The following is a 16,770-nucleotide window of genomic DNA, read 5'->3' as shown; positions in this document are numbered from 1 at the left end:
CACCCCAACTTCACCTGCCTGTCACGAAACGTCACGAAACGAAAACTGCGATAGCTCCCCACCTGATATGACGTGTACAGACTGATTACGCATGATATGACAGAAAAAAGAAAAAAAAATACCGACGATTACGTTACTTCCTAATGCGAAACTTGAGCGCAGCAAATAAGCTGTTTCACCTTTTCGATAGATTGAGGCAAAGAAATCGAGCAACACATGTATGCGCTATCGCAGAATTTTTTTTTTATTTTTCACACGTATTTCTTTAACAAAGACTCCACTAACAGTTCTTGACAGTCATGAAGGAAGCTTTGTGGTCGGAGAAATAGACTGATATATGTTCGACTTGGTACACCAATGCTTGATTCTCAAAGACGAGATCTATACAAGTGCCTCGCGAGGTTGTCACAGCCGTGCGACGCGTTACGGGCGAGAGGAACGGGATGTTCTCCCGCATAAGTGTTAGGAAATTGCTGTTTGTCTTTATGTCAACATTAAAGTCCCCCACTACTAACATCGGTGTGGATCGATGGACGGTTAATGCGAGTTGCAGGAAGTGCACGACGTCTTTCGTGAGTGCGGTAGCGGACTCACGAAAGCGGTATCAGTCGGTCGCTGCTAGCGCTGGGGGGATGAAAGGGGGGCGGAGCTGGTTACGAGGCCGACGACAACGCCGACGACGACGCGAAACCCAGGAACGGACGCCAAAGAGCCATTTGTGTAGCCAGCCCTCCTCCACAGTCTCTCCTCCTCCCTTCCATCATCCTCCCTCGCCCGGAGAGCCGACAGCGCGCATGCGCGGCGGCGGAGCAGATTCGTCGGCGAGCTGGTTACGAGGCCGACGACAACGCCGACGACAACGCCGACGACGACGCCGACGACGACGCGAAACCCAGGAACGGACGCCAAAGAGCTGCGCTCTAAAATATATTTATTTCTGATTCGACGCCTTTTCGCCATTAGCTGTCACGCGGCGTCCCCAAACCGCTAAACTCACTGCGTCAAATTGACATGTATGCCTTAAAGATGCATTAATATGACGAATGAAACTGAATTTTCTTCTGAATTGCCGCAGGCTGCCCCGTTCCGAAAGGAATAAAAGATGACTGCCGCCGATCGCCCAGGCGCTGGCTGCTCGCACCTGCCGGGTAGCATGGGTTTATTTGCGTATATTAAAGCTTTCTGCGTGGTGGTGTAACGTTTTCGATCACTTCCGGCACGTTTACAACCTCATCCAGCTAACTCTTCTTTGCTGAGGATCCGTTTTAGCGTCACTCTTAAGCTTCCGTTGCATGCCACCGCGATTTTCGACCAGCCACCGCAAGCTAAGTAAGGGAAAGCGGACCTATAATAGACGCCAGCCCAACCCTTTTAATCCGGTTATCGACATTCAGTGCAGTGGCTCGGCCCTCCCGATTCCCTCTCCACTTGTGATTGCTCCTCGTCTCTTGTCAGCCATTTAGATAAGACAAGCCGCTCAGTACAGGCCATGTTACTCGTTTTTCAAGCAAATAAAAGTGACCTCCTATGGCCCGCTTCGTGTAGCAAAATGTGCGGGAAAGCCCTGGAAGGTAAATGTATCAAGAAAAGCCAGGGAAACATTGATTTCTGTTATTACAAAAACGTCTACAAAGCCAGCTGCAGACCCAGCCAAAAATTTTAACTTTTCCCAGTATTTGCGCACACTTCGAATAGCAACGTTCGTAACCGCTAAACTTTCATCAGAATTGTATCAAAATTTAGTTTTAAATGAACTAAGGTCCCGGAGTTCGTTGAAAGAAAAGGTCTGCTGGCTAAACAAAGTTTTCAAAGTCTGCTTGTTTGCCGATACGAGCAAGAGACCTCTTTCATTCTTTTTCACAAAGATATTGATTCATTTCGTCCAACAAAACCGATAACCCTACTCCTTAGCCTTCATTCTGGCCTTCTAGAAGAGATCACGGTTAGCTTTGGTAAAGTAATCATTGAAGTAAATGTTTGGAAATCATACATCTTCACGTAGTTGTTTCAGCTTTCCAGGCACTTCAAACCATTTTCTTCCAAATTACAGATGCAATGCGCACCAGGACAACGCATGTACCACGCCTTTTGTCTTTCAAGCGATGTACGGCGGCAATGTCGTCAGATGAAAGCCCAGACAGCTCCAGTTTTGCTGCCATTTTCATGATTGTTTGTGTTAAACTTTCATTCATTACTTTTCTCTATGAAACCGGGGATCTCAAGATTTTTTCCTCTGTTGTACTACTCTATTTAACTTTCTTCTAGTTTTTATTTTACTGCTCTCCGAGTTACCACAGCTGTTTTCAGAGCTTGCATTTCAACACCACCAGACGTCCGGGAATACCCGTATGCGGTTTCAAAATAGAATCGTACTTTTCAGACAAAAACTACACCTATCCTTCGAGTTGCTTAACTGATTTCGATACACTAGTGAACTCTTCCTGCAGCAATAGGAGAGAATCAACCTTCTTATGTGGAACCGACGAAGACTTTGCATCTTTTTCTTATTTCGCTTAGCTCATCCAACAGTAATAACTATGAACGTCTGTTTTCCCCAGGAGCAGTCTCTCTACCGCTGTTTAGTCTCTTGTTATTTCAGCACGTTTTACACACCCTAACATCTCTCTTATCTTGACCCATGGCAGTACACGTATTGCCGGCTATTCCAGAGCATACATGTGCGAGATGATATAAAATTCGCATTCAGCACATTTCGTTATTTCCCCATCGGTAGGCACCGTCATATGACAAGCAATGCAGTTGTCTTCTTTTCCCACTGTACGCAACAAACTAATTCACAAAAAAAAAATTGGCGGCTAGCCGGGAAACGAGCCTACAAAACTGGCGGCAGTCAAGGAAAATTCAGCATCGAAGGAATTCTTGTCCAAACAAACACGACAAGTATCGCCCACCAGGTGGACCACAGAAGCAGCCCGAGGCCCAGCGTCACTAACACGGAACCTGCCAGCATGTGTTGCCACCTCTTAGAGTGCAGCTAGAAGCAGCTGCTGTAATGAGAGCCGGGGAGCGAGGCAGACACTTGTGCACTAAACGGCAACGCACACGCACTTGCATGGACTGGGGATAGCGGTGTGTTGCGGAAGTTATATATATATATATATATATATATATATATATACAGTGTCTTCGTTGTTTTCCTTGGTGTCATTGTTCGTTGGCTTCTCATGCTATCATTATTAAAAAGGGCCCCTCAGTTAACCCCCTTTCTTCTCGTTTATTGCATAACGAAGGTCGCGAATCTGGCAACATTCATGCCTTCAAGTAGCATATGTCGCTTTATTGACTGGTTGCCGTCACCTAAAAAGATCACTCTCTCGTGACGTCTGCGGTAGAATGGACGTGCCACATCCGCCGCCAAGATCTGCGAGTAGTGGCGCTGACTAACACCCCCAGGATTAGTTCTAGTAGTAAAACATAAATACCCAAGAAAGTAGATGGGGAAACAGCGTCGCGGTAGCTCAATCCGCCTCTCTCATTTTCATGTGCTTCCCTCTGCCGCACGCCGCTGGAAACGTATTGGATGGGTCCCGGGGCTTTCACCGGTTTATTTGTGCACCTGCGCCCACGTTCAGTGCGCATCGGTTGTGCGTTTCGTGGATCACGAATCATTATTAATGGCTTTTTCGGGACAGCATGTCGTTCCTGAAGCCATTTAGCACTCAATTACTACTGGGTGAGCAGGCCGGAGTGTGCTGTTCTGCAAACAGTGCGGCCGATCAGGGCACGCTGAGTTCCGTTTGGTGGCACGGCTGCCTTGGAATTTGTCACTAATTTCTGCACTTGGACATCGCTTTTTGTATTCTTTTTACACATTAGTTAGACATTTCGCATATTCAGAAAGACTTCGAGTGCAGCCTTCTGCGTCGAATGTTTTAAAGCCGTGCACTTGTTTTCATCGACATCTAGAGCCGCAGGTCGTTGTTATCGTAAAATATTGCGGAAAAGGTCCATCGCTTACATAAAATAGTGTCAAAATGTAGCAAAATGTGCATATCTACGCATATGTGCCATGTTGTTACACCCTGAGACGAGTCAACATGAGCGGCCGAACCACTTAAACAACGGCAACTGTGATCCAGATACAGAAATTATGGGCTGTTAATTAACTCATTTCGGTTTTCTTTAGCTCCATCATACTTACAGCTTTAGCGTACCTTAGCGCATTATTAGAGAAAACTGTGCTCGCATAAGTGCTCATTTGTAGGCCATGTTGTTCGCTCACGAAAACGCGCGAATGTCATCGATCACATGGCGTTGGTATAAATGAGCGAGGCGGTTGTTTATGCTGCTGTATACCGAATACACCGTCTCTTGTTTGCCGCTTGACGCAGAGACAAACAGTGCATCTCTGAAATTGAGAAATGTGTCGGCAAAGCAACACGTACGTAGTGAATGCGGCCGACAGCCTACAGGTATGATGACGTACAAACGTTGGCACAGCGCTGTGTCGCCGCTTACCGCATATTGTGTACGCTCCGTGGGAAGTGAAGTGTAGCTGATTTCAAATAGCTAAGGCCAGAATTGAACTATAAGAGCAGTTTCGTTCGACCTAAATGCTCACATTTCAGTTCAGGTCCCCCGGTAACGAGTGCACGAACTGGACGGCGCCAGGTTAACCTTCGCTGAACAGGATCGACATTGGCTCAAAATTCGTGGGCACGGCTTGAGAGACTTAAAGCTTGTGCATTTCAACTTGGTAGGCTTGCTTAACTCATTTTGAGCACGATTACCTATATTTACAAGCGAGGACGCTGTCGATATTGTTTTGTCAGTTCGACGGCCGATCGCGCGGGGTTCGGTCGAACGATAGTCGGCACGCTGATTTTGCCATGCCTTCGACAAAAAAGCCTGTAGCAGTACAACTCGCGCTCGTCGGTTGCGTTGTCGTGGACCTGGTATGATAAAAAAGGTTTCAGTGACGCACAATCTTCGGTAAATCATTGGAGTGAGCGTCTTGTCGGTCTCATGTCGACCCAGTGTTGCCGGGCCTTAGGAGTACTTGCAGCCAGGAACGCACTGCCACCACCAGCAAGTGAGGACCGACGCTGCAGGAAGACTTCATCAGCAACGTGATGCACTGAAGTGTCGCCCAAGTGTAACGCACGGGGTTTTCGTTAACTCAGCGAGGCATTCATGAAAGGCGGCGACTACATGGCTCACAGTGCAGTCCAGGCAACTCGGACGATGCCCTGGCAGCTTTCTGTTTTAAAATGGAGTTGCGGTCTTACGCTACGCATGTTTTCGGTATACCACACCGACGTCGAGTTACCAGTAGAGTTTCAACACGGTACAGGGCACGAGTGTTTGGAGCAGCGTGAGTCCAAAGGCTTTTTTTTTTTTCGGGGGACTTCCCAGCTCGCGGCCACTCAGGAGACTTTTCCAAAACGTTTCGCGACTAATCCGCTAGGGCAGGGCGCATGCGCCCTTAGGCCGTGAAAGAATTGTTCGTACGCGACACAGTGGATGCAGCCGGCGTATATTCCGGGTGGCTTCAGCACTTGTTTACTGCTTTTTCCCGTTTTTTTCTATTGTTCTCATTGTGGCGAGCTTCGACACAGGAAACAACGATATAAATACCGTTTCTGTTAGCCGTATTATTTAGTCTCGGTGACAGGTCGTTAGTGCTTGAGTTCACGACAGCCCCAACTGGCTTTTACTTTTCTGTCACGAGTTCACATCTCGTGTTTCAGGACTCTCTTCGACATATTTTCTGTGGGTGATACTAAGAGTTGGTTCCAATACTCGGCTAACTTCTAGTAACTGACCTTGAACTGACAGACTTACGCACCTCGTGTTGGCAAGTCCTTGTAATTGACTGCATGATGAACATAGTAAAGATTTTTGGAGCAGCGAACCGCAACACCACCAATTCACATTTGTTCTGTGCTTCTCGCTTGCATATGAAACCTCAACATTCAAAGCGTCTCAAACGGTACCATTTAAGAATGTCGAGAGAGAATAGAAGGCCAGACTTCAGCGGTGCCTCTAGCACCCATTCACGACGACGTCTGCCTGGTGCGCCCCTCGAGCGGATCACTGCCTGACTTCTGTTTGGAAACACTTCATTTGCGCATCCCCCCGACCGAATTCGACGTTTTCTGTTCCTCAAGTATGCAACAATGTGCACCCCGTGACACTGACTGTTACCTATTGCTACAAATAGTCTGCAACGGCATTACGGTGATGGGGCGTGGAACCGGCAGCATGGCGGAAGCGCTTACCAGTTTCCTACTGCTTACGCAGGTTGGTGCTCTCGAAACTTTTTGTAAGACACCGTGTTCTGTCATGCCGGTTCCGCCCCAAGTGCTGTTTTCTATGTTTCCATCACGGTCGCATTCGAAAAGAAGGCAGCCGGCACGGCAGTTTGTTGTTTTTCGTAGTTCAGCACTTTATTTGCTGCTTTTGTTGCTGTGTGGCGGTGATATTGAAGTTAACCCGGGGCCAACTGATGCGCAATTTTCAAAGATCCTAGATGGTCAAAGTAAAATGATGTCGAAGTTAAATTCCATCGAACAAAAACAAAACCAATTGACTCTAGATGTCACAGACTTGAAGGCTCGTATTTTTTCCCTAGAAGTTAAGATTGGCAAAGTCGATGACGTACGCAATGCTGTCGCAACAATGGCAGACCAACAACAGGGTGATCGTGCTACACTGATCGCTCTCACCCAAAAGATTGACGATATTGAGAACAGGCAAAGAAGGAACAATCTGGTCTTCCGCGGGTTGGATGATTCATCCCCGAAAGAGACAGCAGCCGAATCTGAAGAACTTATTGCAGAATTATGCAGCAGCAGGCTTGGTGTCACAGGCCTGAGTATTGAGCGTGCGCATCGCATAGGGACATATACGACAGGGAAGCCACGTCCAGTCATAGCAAAATTTTGTTCCTATAAATCCCGTCAGTCGGTGCTGTTGAACGCTTACAAACTCAAAGGCACCAGTTATAACATATCTGAAGATTTTTCACAATCTGTCAGGGACAAAAGAAAGAAGCTATGGGACTATGCGAAGTTGAACAAGCGGGAAGGGGACAAGGCTGTTTTGAAGCATGATATGCTTTACCTGCGGGGAAAGCGCTTTCGGCTCGATGGGGCAACAGGAGATGTAGTTCAGCAGTGACCTTCGCATAAGCGTACAACAGGATTGCCTCTCAGGGTTCTAATCATTAATTGCAGGAGCATAAAGAATAAAATTGACAAATTTCAATGTCTGCTACGTACCCTACAGCCCACGGTAGTGTTGGGCACCGAGTCATGGCTGGATTCTTCGGTTTTAGATTCTGAAATTTTTCCGGCAAGCTACCAGTGTTTTAGGCGTGATAGAAATTATCATGGTGGAGGTGTCTTTATTCTTGTAAATAGTAGAATACATTGCGTTCATGTGGCAAGCCCGCTACTTGATATCAAGGCAGTTTTTTGTAAGATTCGGCTCGTAAATGGAAAAAGCATGGTGTTCGGCTCCTACTACCGTCGACCAAGCGCGTCGTATGAGCTGTTCATCAAACTTTCTGACTTTTTGGAGTGTTTCAAAAATGATCGTGTTTTGATCGGAGGGGACTTTAACCTACCTGGAATTGACTGGTCATGTGCAGTTCCCAGGAACTCTGTTAGTGGTTGTTTGTACTCCTCGTTTTTTGATCTAATGGACACTTATGCATTTGAACAATATGTCCTCAGTACATCACGTGATGATGGTACTGGCCATGTCTTGGACTTGCTATTGTGTAATGGGTCTGGTAATGTATCAGACGTTCATGCACTACCTGGATTGAGCGACCATAATATTTTTATTGCTGACGTTAGTGTTACAAATGTGCCAATAGTGAAAAAACCGCCTAGAAAAGTGTTCTTGTATAGTAAGGCTGATTACTGTTCTCTAAATCAGTCGTTAGATTTGTACTTCCCAACGTTTGACACATTGGCGGATGATTTGAGCGTTGAACAGTTATGGGAAAGCATTAAAGAAAGGCTCTTCTATCTTCGAGATAAGTTCGTTCCAGCTCGGATGCTTTCATCTAAACGTGATAAAGATAAACCGTGGTTTCGGCAGGAACAGCGCATCTTGCTGCGCAGGGTGCGGAGGGTATACTTAAAGTATAAAAAACACAGGTCCCTGGAAGACTTATCCAAACTAAAGAGGCTAAAGCTTGATTTTGAGAATTCAGCCAAATCGGCTAGGCAATCTTATTTTGCTCATCTTGGGGAACGGTTGGTAGAAGATCCCAAAGAATTTTGGAAGTATATTCGGCATAGTGAACAGAACGACAATTCTGTCCCTCCCCTTGAATACCTAGGCACGGTACTTGATGATGACAAGCGCAAAGTTGAAGCATTTGGTAGTTATTTTTCTTCTGTGTTTAGTAATCGCCAGTTTCGGGTTGTAAGTCTCGATTTTTCGCTATGCAATGAAGAAATGCCCGAAGTTGAGTTTGCTTTGGAAGGTGTACGCAAGCTATTAGAAAATGTTTCTCCCAGAAAGGCGAGTGGACCAGACAATATAGCAGCAGCAATGCTTAGTAGTTGTTGTGAATCGTTCTGCATGTATTTCAGCCGTCTTCTTCAAAAATGTTTAAACATGGGTGCCGTACCTACCGACTGCAAATTGGCAAACGTCGTGCCTGTACACAAAAGTTGGTCCAAAAACTGCATTGAGAACTACAGACCGGTGTCTTTGACTAGTATTACATGTAAAATAAAGGAACACGTTATATATAGTTGTATTGTGTCACATCTAGTTAAAAATAATCTATTAAATGCAAACCAACATAGATTTCGGGAGGGTTTTTCTTGTACTACGCAGCTTGTAGAATTCACTCACGATTTGGCTCAAGCAATAGACAAAAGGCAGATAATTGATTGCATCTTTCTAGATTTTCAAAAAGCATTTGACCTTGTGTCTCACGACTTACTTATTAGCAAATTACACGCCTACAAGTTGCACTAAAAGGTAATTGCATGGATATCTGAATATCTTTCACATAGACAACAGTCTGTGGTTCTCAATGGCATCTCCTCTGATCTTGCTGCAGTGACCTCTGGAGTACCCAAGGCTCTGTGTTGGGGCCCCTCTTGTTTTTATTATATATAAATGATATCACTAGTGGTATTATGTCATCATTCAGGATGTTTGCAGACGACTGCGTAGTATATTGGGTTATTGATAGTGATTCCGATTTTTATGCACTTCAGAGTGATTTAGACAAACATTCAACTTGGTGTGCGAAATGGGAAATGTCACTTAACGTTTCAAAATGTTTAAACATCACCTTTACAAGGAAACATTCACACAAGACATACGAGTACAACTTAAATAGCGTTACTCTAAGCATCGTTACGGAATGTAAATACTTGGGAGTTTGGTTTACCTCGGATTTAAAGTGGAACCGGCATGTAAAGGAGGTAAGAAAGAAGGCGGCACGAAAGTTGGGCTTCCTCGGTCGAAATTTTGGCCAATTACCTAGTAAATTGAAAGAACAGCTGTATTTTACTCACGTACGTTCGGTACTTGAGTACGCTTGCATTTGCTGGGATCCTTATACGTGTCAGTTAGTCGATTTACTGGAAAAAATTCAGAATAGGGCGGTTCGATTCGTTCTTGGTAATTACGACAAAAACCTCACTATTACCGAAGGCAAGCGCAGACTCAATTGGCAAGATCTAAAGGATAGAAGAAAGTGCCTCAGACTCAAATTTTTTCACAGTATTTACTATTCTAAAATAGGCATCGACAGGAACGAATATATTAAATTACCATCGTACATTTCCCGTAGAAGAGACCATGCCTTGAAACTCAATGAATTTCCTTTTAAGGGTGACACCTTGCGTTATGAATTTTTTTACAGGACCACAAGGGACTGGAATGCTCTCCCGTCACATATTGTTGGTATACAATGTAATGAAACGTTTTACCACGCTTTGTGTGTTCAAATGAGTGTCAACTGATGTAGATATGTATGTACCCCCCTGCTGTAATGCCTTCTAAGGCGATGCAGGTACTCAATAAATAAATAAAATAAATAAATAACAAAGTGTGCGTTTTCTAAGTATTCCAGAGTATGGTCCGCCTTCTTCACAGCAACGATGAAACTCATTGATACTGCGGAAGCGCTTTTCCACATTAGTTTGTGCTAGTGTGTTCATGCTCACAGTCACAGTTAAAGAGCAATATATCTGTTAAAACTGGCATAATGTGTGACCACATACCGAACTGATACTCCGGCCAATTGACGAAAAATGTGTTTTTAAAGAAAGGTTGAGCTTCACTACAGCAGGCAGTTTATAGAATGCACCGCGATGTATTTCACTTCATTGTGTCACCCTTTGTGTTTATTGGTGTAATTTCTCTCTATATTTTTACTCCTTCGTAAATAGTGGCCAACAAACGGCAGCGTCCAGGAAGCATGGCTTGAGAAAAATGCCTCCGTCAAAGCATACTTCAACGAACTCAACATGACGTGACCAAATCCAATCTCTCTTTTGGACTGCTGCCATGACTCGTCGTGCAATGCCCACGCTACAGTATTCCCCTGCTACCTCTGCCACCTCCCCGCCCGCGCCCGTAGAGCAGCATTCATCCGGCTCTAAACTTTGAGCCTGTCTGCCAGTATACTGAAACATGGTAAATTTCTGTGGTGTTAACTTTTCAACATTAAAGTCCTAAACGATGAGATGTATGTTACCTTGCAATGCCACAGTTTCACAACGTATGCATCAACGACATTATGTTGGATTTCACACCAGATAAAGGAATTTTAGTTTCTTTTTTTCGCAAATAATTACACAAGCAGAATCACCTCCAAATCGTTAAATAACAAAGCTATGAGAAGGAAAATGCCAAGCTGCCTTATAAGTAGCTGTCATTCACTGAATGTTTTATAGGTGAAACAGTAGAGAATTTCTTTACATGCTAGTCATTGCAGTGGTGCACGCTTTAAAAGTCATCGATATCTAGTATTTGGGAGAACCGCTTCAAGTAAATGTCAATTGACAAATGCACCCTCACTGAAACCGTATCCTATATACCTAAGCAGGGCGTTCTGAAACCTCGACTAACTTTTGAAATATTGTTGTGCGCGCCCCATTGATTTTCTTGAATGCAGGTGTGCTTACTGTCATCTTCAAGACCATTGTCTTCAGCTTTGATGATTCAGGAATATAGGCCCACTTGATTCAGCCGGTGATACGCTACGAAGGTGAACTCTCAAGCCTGCTAAAATGAGTTCTACGATTGGTGTTGGATGACGCGCGCACTACAATACACGAGCGTGACTTTCCCAGAAATTTGGGTAGTCGTGAATTTTCCTCTCCATATTTGGTGACGGTGCGAGTTTTGCATTTTTGACGCATTTGCCTTGTTTCGCTTCATTTGTCGCACGCTCTTGCGCAATACTTAAAATTCCTGAGTTAATAGTTTGGTTCCTAGTCTATCGCGTTGGGAAAGCTGCGCACTGACTGCATCTTTGTGACATTCTTGCTTACGACTGTTTAGGTGGTTCCTTATTCTGCTACTTGGTATTCTACAGTAGTGAGTAAACGACAGTAACTTCATAAGTGAGCGTCTGCCTTCGCCTTATCTTTCTTCTTGTATAACTTGTGCATTGTTTCCTTACAGTTTTTTTTTCTTTGTATTTCATTCTTTGGAAATTCATGACTCTGACGAATAACGCAAGCTCAGTGAGCACGGTCTTCCTGGGCGCCATTTATGGGCCCAAAAGTTAGACAGGCGAGCTCGCAGGCCGGGAGGTGAATGAGAGGGGGCCCCCCGTGAAGAGGCCATTCTGGTGAGTGTCGCTAGCAAAAGGCGCCGCCATGAGGGATCCGAGTTTGATGGAGCGGCTCCGGGGGAGTGACTTTCCTCGCGGTTGTCGTGACCCACTCCCGCCGCTTCTTTTCTTTATCGCTTCGGCATCGCTGGTGGGCGCTAGAAGGTACGGAAGCAGCACATACAGGCCTTTCGTGCCGACTACCGAGTCTTTCATCCGGCTTTGCCTCCAGCAACGCCGTGCAGTTAAGCCTAATGCGATAGAAGGGTAATGAGATAGTCCTTGCCCCTAGTTTTTTTAGCGAACTTACGGCTGTAAATGCGAACTCAACGTATCCATTCCCAGCGATGGACTTTTTTTGGACAAGACCGGCCTTATCTGCCGGTAGCTCCGCGGCACGGCGCTGCTGTCAATTCTTGAAGCTGAATAATTAACCAGGATGAAAAAAGTAATGACAAATCTGTTGAAAGCAGCAGAAAAAAGTCTAAAAAATAGACGAATACCAGACAGTTGCCGACAAAGTAGAATGAATTTAATTTATAAAAGATCGTTTACCATTACACTGGTTATATACAGGTTAGCAATACAGGCAATTGAGTTACGGGCAATTAAATTAAGGGCAGATAATAATGGCATTTTGGCAGAACTTCAATATGACCTCAGAATGCGTAGGCGGGTGGATGATAACTTATTTGTTCGTATTTAGTGCATTGAAATATCAAGGGTAGAAAGCAGACTATATGTGGCCTTTCTGGACATTACGGGAGCGTATGACAACGTAGACCACAGTATGTTATGGTATATTCTGGAAGGGGAAGGCTTAGGCGACATTTGTCTACAGCTTCTGAGAGAGCTTTACCAAGAAAATACGGTTTGCGTTGAATGGGAAGGGATCAGGAGCGAGGAGAATGTAGATATCAACAACGGACTGAGCCAGGGTTGCCCTTAAGGCCTACTGCTGTTTGTGATGCACATGGTGATGATGGAGAGGGCACTGGAAGAAAGTAATATTGAATTTAATCTCTAATACAAAGAGGTGGGTTCAGTAGTAGAATAGCAGCTTCCAGGTTTGTTTTATGCGGACGACATTGTGTTGCTAGCTAACAAGTAAAGTGATACGCAGCGTCTGGCTAATATGTGTGGACAGAAAGGCGGTAAGTTAGGTTTGAAATTTTGCGTTAAGAAATCAGATTTTATGGTTTTCAATAAAGACAGCGAACAGACAGTGACAATACAGGGCCAGGAAATACCTGGCGTAAAAGAATATATATACCTTCGTATATGAATAAACGAAGGCAATAGATATATGGAAATACAGGAAAAAGAACAATAACAGTAAAGGAGAAGATAAATTCGGCTATATTAAAACAAAGAGCGCTATGGAGATACAATAGATAAGAGGTGCTCCACGGTATGTGGAAAGGTGTAATGGTTCCAGGCGCCCTATAACGTAAAACAATTCCAATAAGCTTGATTCCAATATTCAAGCATCGGGTGGTCACCCGCAGAATTGTTTGAAAAGACCAATAAAACACTCTCCTCGTTCACAAGAGATCACTATTGTTTGCTTGAAAAACGAATAATATTACCTACAGTGAACGGCTTGTCTTATCTAATTGGCTGACAAGAGGCGATGAGCACGTTCAAGTGGAGAGGGATTCGATAACGCCGAGCCACTGCGCTGAAAATCGATAACCGGACAAAGAGGGTGGTGCCGGCGTCTACGATTGGTTCGCTTTCCTTTACATAGCTTGCGGTGGTTGGTAGAAAATCACGGCGGCATGCAACGGAAGCTCATGAATGACGCTAAAACACATCCTCATCAAAGAAGAGTTGGCAGAACCAGGTCGTAAACGTGCCGAAAGTGCTGGATCACCTTACACAGCCACGCAAGAACTCTCCGGCAGGTGCGACTAGCAAGTGCCTGAGCAACCGACAGCAACTATCTTTCATTTCTTTCGGAACGGGGCTGGCTGCGGCTATTCAGAAAAAAAATTCTGTTCTTTTCGGTATCATAATGCATCTTTAACGCGTACACGTCACTTGGACGTGGTGAGTTATTGCGGTTTTGTGATGTCGCGTGACTGGTAGGTGAAGTGGGTGCAGCTCGAAAACATTTGACCAATAGCGGAGGGCTAATGCCGAAAAGGCGCCGAATCAGAAATGGCTATTTTTGTTTTTTTCGTTCAAATCGCGTTAGAGACAGTAGAAGTGTGGGTGGTCGAAAATAGTTTTTGACTCGCGGAGGGCTGAATCGCGGAGGAAATTTTGGAATAGATTTACGTTATAGCTCCCCAGGACTTACAGTTGGAAATGCGGCTCTTGGCTTGAAATCAAGGGTACAACCAGGACTACATGGCAAACACAGGTCAGTGGGACGCCTCGGATTGGGCGCTCACGGGAAAGCTTCAAATGAAGCTGTGCAGACTGACATGAGCTGGACGTGTTTTGAAATGAGGGAACGTCACAGAAAAATTAATTATCAAGAACGACTGAATAATATGGAAGAAAATAAATGGACTGGGACATGGTTCAGGTGTTTGCACACGAATAACATTGATTCACAGTGGAAGAAAATAACTAGGAAGCTTACCAGTAAGTACGCGGCCTGCAGGCTAAGCAACGCTGCAACGAGGAACGTCAAGCGGAATGTCAGAGAGCCTGAAATATTCTTATGGGTGACGGCAATGGAAAAGAAACCTGTCATGAGTAATTACTTATGAGGGAAAAAAACGAAATCGGGAAAGAAACCATTCATGATAACTCAAAGGCAAGCTCATTAACTTTTCGAAGCCGGATCACGATGCCTTAGAACACGCACTTATAAAGCGAGATATGAGAACGAAGGTGAATCATGTGCTTGCTGTAGAGAAATAATGAAACGATGGCGCAGGTTGTATTAGAATGTGAATATATTTCTTTAAGCCCTTGGGTTAGCGAAATCAATGAAAAAGTAAATATGTCGGCAATAGACATTAGTAAGAGGGGATTAGAGGGTTGGTAGAAGTAAGGAAACGACAAACGACGGAGGCGTACAGAAACAAAGTTCTGAATAGGGGTTCGAAAACTGGTTAGGGGAAATAAACGTCAGTTCTTTTTCCTGTCCTTCTTTTTAACATAGGTAGGGCATTAGGCAATAAAATAACAAGTGCTTGGTGGCGCAACCCTCCGCCCCGCTTCAAAGGGGACGCTAATAACATCCGTCCACCCGAAGACGGCAGTTGTGCTTCATGCGTCCACAGCGTACGAGCAACGAAGTGCGATTCGTTATCAATGAAGCAAGGGATGAACGCCCATCGAAATCCACAAGGAAATGCAGCCCACGTATCGGGAGAGGTGTCTCCCTTTGAGAGGTGTGAGGTGGTGGCGTTGTGAGTTCGCAAAAGGCCGTGAATATTTGCATGACAATGAATGTTCGGGTAGGCCGCGTGCGTCGCTGACTGGCGACAGGGGCATCTCAAATTAGGGCTGCGATGGGACAAATGTATCAACCGGTATGGTGACTATGCGAAAAAATAGTATAAGACACGGATAATAGTACGCATATTGCAAATAAGGCACCTGCATGTGCCTTATTTTGGCTAATGAAAAATAGGGCCAAGGAATTTCTAATTCGCCCTCGTACGCTGGAGTTGTCATAGGGTACCGTGTGTTAGGCCGCTGTCTTTTGTGACGCCTGAAGTTCACCATCTTAACCGGAAGCTTGGTTAGATTCGCTGTGGTTCAAGTGCACTTGCCAGAAATTTCGAATAATTCGACTCATGAAATGCACACCTGCTGTTGTACCGGTCTCCATCCCTTATTTTATTTACCTTTCTGCCATTCTTGAAAGTGTATTTAGCACCTGTGTATTTGGTAAGTGTATTTGGTAATTTGGCACCTTTACATTAATGGATAACAGCTTCTTTTTCTTACATATTATAGGATTCGCCTACACTTCCTAACCTTACGCATCGCATAGTTAAGTGCCCTGCCTCGTACACACATGAATATACATAAATGTAGAAGGGAATATGCGCCTCGAAATATTCTGTGTGAGGAAGCAAAAAGGCATTTTGCCTAATGCCAAATGAGCAGTCGCTATCTATGGCCTGCTAAGCGCTGACGTTTCAGATTTCACATTTATTTATTATTCAAAGAGTAAATTTAATGTGTAGAGAATAACTAGCACGATAGGACGTCGCAAAGTTAAGCACTGACAACCTATTAAAGACGTATCAATATTGTTAAATTTAAACGTGCAGTAGTCAGTTGCTTACAGATATACATAGTTTAAAAAAGCATTTTATACAACAAAGCATCAGAGTATACAGAAACAACATTCGCAAAATAACACAGCTAAAAAAAGACAATGAGAGAGAGAAAGTGAGCGGAAAAAAAGAATCCAATAAACGGCACTAGAAGAACAATAAGATCCACGCTAACAATTAACCTGGTGTGTTTTATAAGAATTGTTTAAGTAAAAAACGAACGCAAACACGAACGGGTTTTTATTTCAGAGGGAATGCTACTTCACTTTGATAGCCCCCCAAAAAAGGCACTTTCCTTCCTATAGTCACTTCTAGCTATCGTTTTGGAGTAGTAAGTTTTGTCGGTCTGCAAATGTGATTTTGTTAGTATTAATAAAATTTTCAATAGTGAAACCTTCAACAAGTAGCTGTTTGTGTAGAAGACGAAAAATAAAGAATAATAGCTTATGACAAAACAACTCATAAAGAGGAAGGAGACTTACATTGTTATGCATAGGAGCAGAATGACATATACATGGGCTAAATATCAGAAGTCTTACAGCCTGATTTTGTTAGTGTTGGGGGGGTTTGAGGCGTGCTTTATACGTGCTGCCTCTGGATGACACGCAGTAAGAAAGATGGCTATGAACGTAGGTGTAATATAGTGATAAAATATTGTGGGGCTGGTAGTAGAAACGTGTTTTAAAAATTACATCAATTTCAAAAGAAACTTTTTGAAGCCGCGATGTGACATGA

General features: G+C 44.3%; 1 long non-coding RNA gene across 1 annotated transcript; it reads left to right on the top strand.

Annotated features, from left to right (window-relative positions):
• The first annotated feature begins 6,178 nt into the window (after positions 1 to 6,178).
• Positions 6,179 to 10,696, top strand: LOC135918543 (uncharacterized). The gene is made up of 2 exons (XR_010569680.1): positions 6,179 to 6,264; positions 10,395 to 10,696. It is a non-coding gene; the product is annotated as an uncharacterized lncRNA (long non-coding RNA).
• Positions 10,697 to 16,770: the final 6,074 nt, after the last annotated feature.

This window comes from Dermacentor albipictus, unplaced genomic scaffold, assembly GCF_038994185.2.
Source record: "Dermacentor albipictus isolate Rhodes 1998 colony unplaced genomic scaffold, USDA_Dalb.pri_finalv2 scaffold_15, whole genome shotgun sequence".
Taxonomy (NCBI): domain Eukaryota; kingdom Metazoa; phylum Arthropoda; class Arachnida; order Ixodida; family Ixodidae; genus Dermacentor; species Dermacentor albipictus.
This window is presented reverse-complemented; position numbering and strand designations above follow the sequence as displayed.